This window comes from Rhinopithecus roxellana, chromosome 3 (assembly GCF_007565055.1).
Source record: "Rhinopithecus roxellana isolate Shanxi Qingling chromosome 3, ASM756505v1, whole genome shotgun sequence".
NCBI classification, from domain to species: domain Eukaryota; kingdom Metazoa; phylum Chordata; class Mammalia; order Primates; family Cercopithecidae; genus Rhinopithecus; species Rhinopithecus roxellana.
The window spans coordinates 148,983,648-148,996,535 of NC_044551.1; positions in this window are offsets into that span (position 1 = coordinate 148,983,648).

Genomic DNA, 12,888 nt, shown 5'->3' on the forward strand with positions numbered 1-12,888 from the left:
GTCCAAGGGGAGTAGGGAAGTATTACTTTTTTAAAGTATTACTTTTAATAGCAAAAGCCGCAATTACTTTTGCACCAACCCAATAGAAGGGGTCTTTCCAGCTACCTTGGCAACACGCTTATTTCCAGGGCTTCTGTGTGGGCAGCATGCCTGTGCTTTTGCTATGGTTAGTCTGTAGATTTGGTGTCCTCCTTGGCTTTCTCAGACTTTGAAGTCTCCCCTTTGCTTGAATGAAAAAAGTCTCTCCTTGGCTTTAATGATGATCAATCTGTAGCCATTTTACCCCCACATAAACCACACCCTATTTTAATCCTTCAGGTGAAAAATGCTCAAGTTGGACAAGATCCACAAAATATGAGGGCAAAGTAGAGCTAGAGCAAAGTTGTGACTTTAACGTTTCCATAGGGAGCCTTTTTCTGCAGGGTACACAGAGGGCCACTTGCTGACACTGGAATTCAACTGCTTGTGCTTCTTACTTTGCATGAAGAAACTGAGAACAGGTGGCATCAAGGCAGATCTGACATGGCCACTAGAATAGCTTGGACAGGAGTTCAAATAAGCTGCTTCCACCTTGACTCGGCCTCGGCCAGAACATCTCACATCTGTTTCTTCTTCTATAGCTGACTGAGTGCACCTCAACCCAATTGCAGTTCCCATCCCATTTTTGAATAGGCTGTTTGGAAAAGAGCTCCTTCCCAGCTCAATCATGCTTTCTGCTCTTGTCTTTCAATCCAGCTGCATTTGTTCACCCCTGTGGGTTCTCCCAGCCCTGCTAGGCCAGGCTCTCCTGGCGTGTTCTGCACAAGCTAGCTATGAATTAGGCATGCACTCTTTAAACATGAAAATAACCTGGAAGACTCTCAGCTTAAGGTGATGGAGAAAAGACCTTATCTCTCCTTTCCCCTGTCAGCAAAGAGATGAGAAATAGAAGCGCACATCACAATACATGATGACAGAAAGCAGCTAGAGGACTCTGGCCTTAGCAGAATAGAGAAAGGTGAAATGTAAAAACCTGCAGAGAATGTGAAATGTAAGAACCTGCAGAGAATGAAATCACCAAGAAGCAAACTGATTTTGCCCTGTATGAACTCTCAAACTAGTGCTCAGGCTTTGAGCACTAGTTGGGGTGAGGCAACTGATAAAAATAGAGAGATTTGTTTAAAATATATTTAATAAGCATTTAGTCCTCACCCATAGCCCAAAAAAAGTGATGAAAACCCTTCCTTACAAATATTTTGGAGGAAAAACTGAACCAGAAGGTTTCTAGTATATGATGGGGGTTAGAATCCAGAGTAAAAATATTGAATGATGCAAATGTTCTCCTCATCTCAGCTGCAAAAATGCCAGCAGCTAGGCTTATACCCTTCAGAAGGGAGACTGTAAGATTCTTCTCTCCAGACATCAATTCTCCAGAGAGAATTCTAACAGATATTGACATCTGATTTTCTCCCATTGACAAAGCCAGCTTACTGCCATACACACTGCAGTGGAACCAAGGAGGGTGACAGATTTCAGGACAACAGGAGGCTGAGGAGAGGTCACCCCCAGACTCAAAATTTCCAAGGATGGTACCTATTTTAAATATTCAGTCTCCTTTTCTTCATAAATGTCCTTGGACCTGTATTACTACATGTTTAGATAAGTGCTTTTAAAACCCTCCCAAGCCCACAGATTTGTCGCTTAGCTGGCTAGTGCTTCACTCTTAAATAAGAACACATAGTCAAGAATCAGTAGACATTTTTAAAAGTTTCCTTGCATGAAAGACAGACACAAAAGTCAAACCAAGAAAAAAAAAAAAAAAAAAAAAAAACAGAAAAGGCTACTTAGAGGAAGTAGAGGAGACAAGGTAAGGAATAAATAAACACTTCAAAGACAAAACTAGAAATAACATCCTTAGATAAGAACAGAAAGTGCATTCATGAAAGGAAAACAGAATAATATAGAAAACAAGTAACTGTAAAATAAGAAAGAGCTCTTGGAAATTACGAGTAAGAAAGCTAAGTTTTAAAAGTTGAATGATAAAGTTGAGGAAGTCTTTTAGAAAATCAGAACTAAAAGACAAAGATATGGGCAATAGAGGAGAAAAAATAAGAAAATTAGAAGCTTGATCCTGGGGATCAACATTCAAAATAGGAGTTCCAGAAAGAGAAATTTGAGACCAGGCACCTCAGATTTGCCAATGCTCATGCCTGTTATCCTAGCACTTTGAGAGGCTGAGGTGTGGGTGAGGGATCGCTGCAGGCCAGAAGTTCAAGACCAGCCTGTTCAACATAGCAAGATCCTGTCTCTATTTAAAAAAAAAAAAAAATCCAGCCAGGCGCGGTGGCTCATGCCTGTAATCCCAACACTTTGGGAGGCCAAGGCGGGTGGATCCTGAGGTCAGGAGCTTGAGACCAGCCTGACCAACATGGTGAAACCCCATCTCTACTAAAAATACAAAAATTAGCTGGGCATGGTGGCGCGTGCCTGTAATCCCAGCTACTCAGGAGACTGAGCCAGGAGAATTGCTTGAACTCAGGAGGCAGAGGTTGCAATGAGCCGAGATCGCACCACTGCACTCCAGCCTGGGTGACAGCAAGACTCAGTCTCAAAAAAAAAAAAAAAATTCCTCTGGCTGAAAGTCTTCAGTCCCTCAACTAAAAGGGTCTCCCAAGTGTCCAGCACAATGAATTCAAACCATACTAAGTCATACTATTATTCAAATAGAAATGCTGTGGCATTTATGTCACATTGGATCCTCTGAGATGTCAAGGTGAGATAAGGTAGTCAAGAGATTTATTGGGAGAAACGCCTGTGAAGGTAAAGGAATGGAGAGCAGAAGAATATAATGCAGGTCTGCTACCTGGGAAAGAAGAGAGGAAAGAAAATCTTGCCTAGGAAAAGCTTCAGGCCACAGCACAGTTCTGAGAAACTGTGATACTGTGTCCAGCCAGAACAAAGGAAAGTTAGTGTCTGAGGCAAGGTCTGTTCATTAGAGTAGCCTCACATCAGGTAGGCACAAGTGGCTCTACTATCCTCATCTTATTCGGTGATCAGCTGGGAGCAGTCGAAGGGAAGTATGGCCTCTATGTAGCTGTCACTCGGCTATGCTTTCCATGGCCAACTATCTTAAAGGGACATCTAAGCAGTGTACCTCCAGGACTGCCACAGTCCATTTCTTGTCCTCCACAGATCCAGTTTCCCATGGCTCCTGTGGGCCCTCTTCTTGAGGAAATACTCAGAAGAGAGAAGTTAATGGGAGGAATATAGTCCCTAGTGCCGCCATTTGTCTTGAGACGGCAACCCATAGTCATCTTCTCCTACCTGCACTATCCACTCTAAATCTCCCCTCTTTATTATCTTTATTATCTATATTCCAGAAGGTCTTAGCTGTTGGCAATCACACCCTTGTCAGGAGGAATTTGTTGCCCATGGCTAGTCAAGATTGGGCAAGACAACAGAAAAACTTGCCCACAGGCATCACCTGGGATCCATACACATTCCTTCCTCCCTCTCCCATTGTGTACAGGCAGCCTCATCTCTTCCTGCTGATGAAAGTCAATGATCTCTTCTTTTCACCTGCTGGTCTCTTCATAGAAAGAGTCCAATGCCCTGGTGGAAGCCATAGTATATAGTTCAATGGGACGCTTGCTGTGTCTCCTGCCAAGCTACACTTCATTTGAGGACCAAGACCTCTAATCTCATAGAGCCCAGAGTTGTAGAGACAAGAAGCACAAAATTCCCCAGGATGTCATTGGAAATGATAAGTTGGTCCACTCCTGCTTCCACTCCTTGGTTCCCAGACCTATGTATTCTTCCTGATGAGGACACAGCACCATATGGAGAACCCCAGTTTAGTGTATACAGTGCATCCTGCAGGATGGTACCCTGTCCTTTCAGAGCACTGCCTCCAGCTGGAACTTCAGCTATGCTTTTAGTAACCATTCCAATGCTTTATGAGACTGGCTCCATCTAGATGATGTAGTATCTGATATGACCAGTGGATCCCATGGTCATTGTCCTATTCCCAAGCCTCCTTTGCTATGAAGTGATCCTCTGGTCAATATTATGCTGTGTGTGCTTCCAGGACTACAGATCAACCCCAGGTAGTGGGGCTTGCTGAAGCTCTGTGGCGAGGAAAGGCAAATCTAAAGCCAGGAGAGGTATCTAACCCCGTGAGGATGAACTGTGGAACCTTCCAGGACAGAAGGCCCAATGTAGCTGACTTGCCAACTACATTGGAGATGTAAAAGTTTATTTTCCAACTCAGCAAGTCCCAGAATTCTTGGGCTCTCTGTATTCCACCTACATGTTCCTTGAAACCTGGCTGGTTCTTTTCTGAACTCATCTCTAGTACCTATTATATGCAGCTAAATACAACTAGCTCACACTTTTATCATTGTGCCTGAAGACTTCTCAGCACAAATCCAAATATTTTTAGGTACATATGCTAACTTCCAAGTTACCAAAGGTGACAGTTTTAGAAAATGTCTCATCCCTGCAAAACACAGATTACCATTTTCTTTCCAGCCTCCTATAACAGTTTTCTTGTGCCCATCATTCAGTCTCCAAACCAATGCCACTTATTTTTTTGTGTCCTTGTGCCTATACCCCACTACAAATACCAATTTCTAATACCAATTAGATACTAATTTCTGATACCAAAAGCTATTGCCACAAAATGTTATATGACAAACATCCAAAAATTCAGTGGCTTAAAATAACAGTCGTTTATTGTCATTGATCTATGAATCAGCTGAGTGTTGGCAGATCCAAGCTGGGCTCCACTGTGCAGCTCTGCTGATTCAGGCTGAGCTTGGCTAGGAGAGTTTGGCTTTGCTCCATGTGTTACTCATCCTCCTCCTAGAACCAGTGGGCTAGTCATCAGCCTGTTCTGTGCTTCTGATGGCATAAGCCTAAGAAAACAAGCCCAACCACACAAGTGTTTTTCAAGCCCCTGCTTGCAACATACTTGCTAATATCCCACTAGCCAAAGTAAGTCAGGGGGAGGGAGAAAAGTGATTATTTTGAATAATAATCTAACCTACCACATGTTATTGTGGAATCATAGGTCACCTCCGAAGAGGAAAAGTCATCAGATATAAAGGATTGTGAATGAGAATGGCAGAACTTCTCTAGAGCAATATCAGAAGCTAGAAGACAATGAAATGCCTTCCAAATTCCGAGTGAAACTGTTTTAAACCTGGAATTCCATATCCGTCTAAACTATCAGTCAATTATAAGGCTAAAATAAAGATATTTTGAGACATGCACGTGTAGAGTCTCAGTTAATGTACCTCCCATAGACCTTTCCTTAGCAGCTACTGGAGAATAAGAGCCACCAAAAAGATGCAACCAAAACAGAGGAAAATAGAAAACATAGGACATCCAATTTAGGAGAGAGATGATGGAAATTTCCAGCATGATAGCACATGAAGTTCCATATTGTTGCACAGAAAACAGCAAGACTAGTCTGGAGCAGAGGGATGGAGGGCTCCATGGCTCTCTGCTGTGTGGGGAATTTGACTGCGTAGAAAGATATCTAAAATGCTATTGTAGACAGTGGGAAAACCCAAGTATAGGTACAATGGAAAACTAAGCAAATGAAAAATAACACAATTATTGAGAGGTATGTGGAAGGAAGTAAAATCATAGTCCACTATTTTGTTCAGCCATAAACAATATTTCATATTGTAAGAAGAACTGTCCTATAACTATATTGAGAGAATGGGAAGAAGAAAGTGAATAATAACCACAATAGAAAGTCACCAGACAATACTCAAGGTTGATAAATCAGGAAAAACAATATAGCACATAATAGTTAGCAATATGGAGGAAATGTATTGAGTCTGGAAAGTAGAATTAGAAAATATGAGGTTTGGGACATGGGTTTGTTATATTTGGTTGCAAATCTTTTATCAATATTGGACTGTTGCGTAAAAATATGTACATATGTTACTCTGATAAATTTTTTTATTCTTTTTTTTGATATTTAAATGTAGCTTTTATTTTTAGTATTTGGATGTCTGTAATTGTTTTCTTTTTATTTATTTATTTATTTATTTTTATTATACTTCAAGTTCTAGGGTACATGTGCATAACGTGCAGGTTTGTTACATATGTATACTTGTGCCATGTTGGTGTGCTGCACCATCAACTCGTCAGCACCCATCAATTCATCATTTATATCATGTATAACTCCCCAATGCAATCCCTCCCCCCTCCCCCCTCCCCATGATAGGCCCCAGTGTGTGATGTTCCCCGTCCCGAGTCCAAGTGATCTCATTGTTCAGTTCCCACCTATGAGTGAGAACATGCGGTGTTTGGTTGTCTCTTCTTGTGATAGTTTGCTAAGAATGATGGTTTCCAGCTGCATCCATGTCCCTACAAAGGACGCAAACTCATCCTTTTTTATGGCTGCATAGTATTCCATGGTGTATATGTGCCACATTTTCTTAATCCAGTCTGTCACAGATGGACATTTGGGTTGATTCCAAGTCTTTGCTATTGTGAATAGTGCCGCAATAAACATACGTGTGCATGTGTCTTTGTAGTAGAATAATTTATAATCCTTTGGGTATATACCCAGTAGTGGGATGGCTGGGTCATACGGTACATCTAGTTCTAGATCCTTGAGGAATTGCCATACTGTTTTCCATAATGGTTGAACTAGTTTACAATCCCACCAACAGTGTAAAAGTGTTCCTATTTCTCCACATCCTCTCCAGCACCTGTTGTTTCCTGATTTTTTAATGATTGCCGTTCTAACTGGTGTGAGATGGTATCTCATTGTGGTTTTGATTTGCATTTCTCTGATGGCAAGTGATGATGAGCATTTTTTCATGTGTCTGTTGGCTGTATGAATGTCTTCTTCTGAGAAATGTCTGTTCATATCCTTTGCCCACTTTTTGATGGGGTTGTTTGTTTTTTTCTTGTATATTTGTTTGAGTTCTTTGTAGATTCTGGATATTAGCCCTTTGTCAGATGAGTAGATTGCAAAAATTTTCTCCCATTCTGTAGGTTGCCTGTTCACTCTGATGGTAGTTTCTTTTGCTGTGCAGAAGCTCTTTAGTTTAATTAGATCCCATTTGTCAATTGTGGCTTTTGCTGCCGTTGCTTTTAGTGTTTTAGACATGAAGTCCTTGCCCATGCCTATGTCCTGAATGGTACTACCTAGATTTTCTTCTAGGCTTTTTATGGTATTAGGTCTAACATTTAAGTCTCTAATCCATCTTGAATTAATCTTCGTATAAGGAGTAAGGAAAGGATCCAGTTTCAGCTTTCTACTTATGGCTAGCCAATTTTCCCAGCACCATTTATTAAATAGGGAATCCTTTCCCCATTTCTTGTTTCTCTCAGGTTTGTCAAAGATCAGATGGCTGTAGATGTGTGGTATTATTTCTGAGGACTCTGTTCTGTTCCATTGGTCTATAGCTCTGTTTTGGTACCAGTACCATGCTGTTTTGGTTACTGTAGCCTTGTAGTATAGTTTGAAGTCAGGTAGCGTGACGCCTCCAGCTTTGTCCTTTTGACTTAGGATTGTCTTGGCAATGCGGGCTCTTTTTTGGTTCCATATGAACTTTAAAGCAGTTTTTTCCAATTCTGTGAAGAAACTCATTGGTAGCTTGATGGGGATGGCATTGAATCTATAAATAACCTTGGGCAGTATGGCCATTTTCACGATATTGATTCTTCCTATCCATGAGCATGGTATGTTCTTCCATTTGTTTGTGTCCTCTTTGATTTCACTGAGCAGTGGTTTGTAGTTCTCCTTGAAGAGGTCCTTGACATCCCTTGTAAGTTGGATTCCTAGGTATTTTATTCTCTTTGAAGCAATTGTGAATGGAAGTTCATTCATGATTTGGCTCTCTGTTTGTCTGTTACTGGTGGATAAGAATGCTTGTGATTTTTGCACATTAATTTTGTATCCTGAGACTTTGCTGAAGTTGCTTATCAGCTTAAGGAGATTCTGGGCTGAGACAATGGGGTTTTCTAAATATACAATCATGTCATCTGCAAACAGGGACAATTTGACTTCTTCTTTTCCTAACTGAATACCCTTGATTTCTTTCTCTTGCCTGATTGCCCTAGCCAGAACTTCCAACACTATGTTGAATAGGAGTGGTGAGAGAGGGCATCCCTGTCTTGTGCCAGTTTTCAAAGGGAATTTTTCCAGTTTTTGCCCATTCAGTATGATATTAGCTGTGGGTTTCTCATAAATAGCTCTTATTATTTTGAGGTACGTTCCATCAATACCGAATTTATTGAGCGTTTTTAGCATGAAGGGCTGTTGAATTTTGTCAAAAGCCTTTTCTGCATCTATTGAGATAATCATGTGGTTCTTGTCTTTGGTTCTGTTTATATGCTGGATTACGTTTTTTGATTTGTGAATGTTGAACCAGCCTTGCATCCCAGGGATGAAGCCCACTTGATCATGGTGGATAAGCTTTTTGATGTGCTGCTGAATCCGGTTTGCCAGTATTTTATTGAGGATTTTTGCATCGATGTTCATCAGGGATATTGGTCTAAAATTCTCTTTTTTTGTTGTGTCTCTGCCAGGCTTTGGTATCAGGATGATGCTGGCCTCATAAAATGAGTTAAGAGAGGATTCCCTCTTTTTCTATTGATTGGAATAGTTTCAGAAGGAATGGTACCAGCTCCTCCTTGTACCTCTGGTAGAATTCAGCTGTGAATCCATCTGGTCCTGGACTTTTTTTGGTGGATAGGCTATTGATTGTTGCCTCAATTTCAGAGCCTGCTATTGGTCTATTCAGGGATTCAACTTCTTCCTGGTTTAGTCTTGGGAGAGTGTAAATGTCCAGGAAATTATCCATTTCTTCTAGATTTTCTAGTTGATTTGCGTAGAGGTGTTTATAGTATTCTCTGATGGTAGTTTGTATTTCTGTGGGGTTGGTGGTGATATCCCCTTTATCATTTTTTATTGCGTCTATTTGATTACTCTCTCTTTTCTTCTTTATTAGTCTTGCCAGCGGTCTGTCAATTTTGTTGATCTTTTCAAAAAACCAACTCCTGGATTCATTGATTTTTTGGAGGGTTTTTTGTGTCTCTATCTCCTTCAGTTCTGCTCTGATCTTAGTCATTTCTTGCCTTCTGCTAGCTTTTGAATGTGTTTGCTCTTGCCTCTCTAGTTCTTTTAATTGTGATGTTAGAGTGTCAATTTTAGATCTTTCCAGCTTTCTCTTGTGAGCATTTAGTGCTATAAATTTCCCTCTACACACTGCTTTAAATGTGTCCCAGAGATTCTGGTATGTTGTATCTTTGTTCTCACTGGTTTCAAAGAACATCTTTATTTCTGCTTTCATTTCGTTATGTACCCAGTAGTCATTCAGAAGCAGGTTGTTCAGTTTCCATGTAGTTGAGCAGTTTTGATTGGGTTTCTTAGTCCTGAGTTCTAGTTTGATTGCACTGTGGTCTGAGAGACAGTTTGTTATAATTTCTGTTCTTTTACATTTGCTGAGGAGTGCTTTACTTCCAATTATGTGGTCAATTTTGGAATAAGTGCGATGTGGTGCTGAGAAGAATGTATATTCTTTTGATTTGGGGTGGAGAGTTCTATAGATGTCTATCAGGTCCACTTGGTGCAGAGATGAGTTCAATTCCTGGATATCCTTGTTAACTTTCTGTCTCGTTGATCTGTCTAATGTTGACAGTGGAGTGTTGAAGTCTCCCATTATTATTGTATGGGAGTCTAAGTCTCTTTGTAAGTCTCTAAGGACTTGCTTTATGAATCTGGGTGCTCCTGTATTGGGTGCATATATATTTAGGATAGTTAGCTCTTCCTGTTGAATTGATCCCTTTACCATTATGTAATGGCCTTCTTTGTCTCTTTTGATCTTTGATGGTTTAAAGTCTGTTTTATCAGAGACTAGGATTGCAACCCCTGCTTTTTTTGTTCTCCATTTGCTTGGTAGATCTTCCTCCATCCCTTTATTTTGAGCCTATGTATGTCTCTGCATGTGAGATGGGTCTCCTGAATACAGCAGACTGATGGGTCTTGACTCTTTATCCAGTTTGCCAGTCTGTGTCTTTTCATTGGAGCATTTAGTCCATTTACATTTAAGGTTAATATTGTTATGTGTGAACTTGATCCTGCCATTATGATATTAACTGGTCATTTTGCTCGTTAGTTGATGCAGTTTCTTCCTAGCCTCGATGGTCTTTACATTTTGGCATGTTTTTGCAATGGCTGGTACTGGTTGTTCCTTTCCATGTTTAGGGCTTCCTTCAGGGTCTCTTGCAAGGCAGGCCTGGTGGTGACAAAATCTCTAAGCATTTGCTTATCTGTAAAGGATTTTATTTCTCCTTCACTTATGAAACGTAGTTTGGCTGGATATGAAATTCTGGGTTGAAAATTCTTTTCTTTAAGAACGTTGAATATTGGCCCCCACTCTCTTCTGGCTTGTAGAGTTTCTGCCGAGAGATCTGCTGTTAGTCTGATGGGCTTCCCTTTGTGGGTAACCCGACCTTTCTCTCTGGCTGCCCTTAAGATTTTTTCCTTCATTTCAACTTTGGTGAATCTGGCAATTATGTGTCTTGGAGTTGCTCTTCTCGAGGAGTATCTTTGTGGCGTTCTCTGTATTTCCTGAATTTGAATGTTGGCCTGCCCTACTAGGTTGGGGAAGTTCTCCTGGATGATATCCTGAAGAGTGTTTTCCAACTTGGTTCCATTTTCCCCCTCACTTTCAGGCACCCCAATCAGACGTAGATTTGGTCTTTTTACATAATCCCATACTTCTTACAGGCTTTGTTCATTTCTTTTTCTTCTTTTTTCTTTTGGTTTCTCTTCTCGCTTCATTTCATTCATTTGATCCTCAATCGCTGATACTCTTTCTTCTAGTTGATTGAGTCGGTTACTGAAGCTTATGCATTTGTCACGTATTTCTCGTGTCATGGTTTTCATCTCTGTCATTTCGTTTATGATCTTCTCTGCATTAATTAGTCTAGCTGTCAATTTTTCCACTCTTTTTTCAAGATTTTTAGTTTCTTTGCGCTGGGTATGTAATTCCTCCTTTAGCTCTGAGAAGTTTGATGGACTGAAGCCTTCTTCTCTCATCTCGTCAAAGTCATTCTCTGACCAGCTTTGATCCATTGCTGGCGATGGGCTGCGCTCCTTTGCAGGGGGAGATGCGCTCTTATTTTTTGAATTTCCAGCTTTTCTGCCCTGCTTCTTCCCCATCTTTGTGGTTTTTATCTGTCTCTGGTCTTTGATGATGGTGATGTACTGATGGGGTTTTGGTATAGGTGTCCTTCCTATTTGCTAGTTTTCCTTCTGATAGTCAGGACCCTCAGCTATAGGTCTGTTGGAGATTGCTTGAGGTCCACTCCAGACCCTGTTTGCCTGGGTATCAGCAGCAGAGGTTGCAGAAGATAGAATATTGCTGAACAGCGAGTGTACCTGTCTGATTCTTACTTTGGAAGCTTCCTCTCAGGGGTGTACTCCACCCTGTGAGGTGTGGGGTGTCAGACTGCCCCTAGTGGGGGATGTCTCCCAGTTAGGGTACTCAGGGGTCAGGGACCCACTTGAGCAGGCAGTCTGTCCCTTCTCAGATCTCAACCTCCGTGTTGGGAGATTCACGGCTCTCTTCAAAGCTGTCAGACAGAGTCGTTTGCATCTGCAGAGGTTCTGCTGCTTTTTTGTTGTTGTTTTTTAGCTGTGCCCTGTCCCCAGAGGTGGAGTCTACAGAGACAGGCAGGCTTCCTTGAGCTGCTGTGAGCTCCACCCAGTTCGAGCTTCCCAGCGGCTTTGTTTACCTACTTAAGCCTCAGCAATGGCGGGCGCCCCTCCCCCAGCCTCGCTGCTGCCATTTCAGTTAGATCGCAGACTGCTGTGTTAGCAATGAGGGAGGCTCCGTGGGCGTGGGACCCTCCCGGCCAGGTGTGGGATATATTCTCCTGGTGTGCCCATTTGCTTAAAGCACAGTATTGGGGTGGGAGTTACCCGATTTTCCAGGTTTTGTGTGTCTCAGTTCCCCTGGCTAGGAAAAGGGATTCCCTTCCCCCTTGCGCTTCCCAGGTGAGGCGATGCCTCGCCCTGCTTCAGCTCTCGCTGGTCCGGCTGCAGCAGCTGACCAGCACCGATTATCCGGCACTCCCTAGTGAGATGACCCCAGTACCTCAGTTGAAAATGCAGAAATCACCGGTCTTCTGTGTCGCTCGCGCTGGGAGTTGGAGACTGGAGCTGTTCCTATTCGGCCATCTTGCTCCACCCCTACTCTGATAAATTTTTTCAGGCCTAGGGAAATGTAATACAATTAGCTTGTATACTACTTTGGTGAGAGCAAATTCCATGTATTTTATCATTTATTGAATAAATATTTTTGCGTTGTTCTAGGTATAAATATTTTTGCTTAGTTGTAGGCATCAAAATAATTATGCACAGTGTTTGATGATTACAAAACACATTTGAATATATTTAATCTTGTGATTCAATTCTCATATCTCTGAGTTTGATACAGAAGCAAATTTACCTTGCTGTTAATGAATTCTAAGTTGCAGTACTGTTTGCTGAATGGACCCCTTTCTAATTCTGGAAAGGGGCCCTATCAATATGTTTAAATGGTCATATAATTTTGTAAATTATACCCAAAAAAAAGCCTTTTGTTAAGATCACTTCAACTCCTAATGCATCATCTTTCCCCTTATGTGAACATGAGAACTGTTTCTAAATAAACATATACTTTTGTATCCAATTCATATCAAAAATTTTTATTCTTTTGCTTAAAGAAGGCTCCACCAAATAGTGAAAATGTCAGGCTCACCAAAACTTGAATTCATCCCGGGTAAGTATTGTCTGTCCTATTTGACAAGTTGATGAATGAGGTTAAATGGCTTTGCCCAGGTTTGCACATCTGGACTTAAACTCAAGTATGTGAATGTCCAAACCCATTT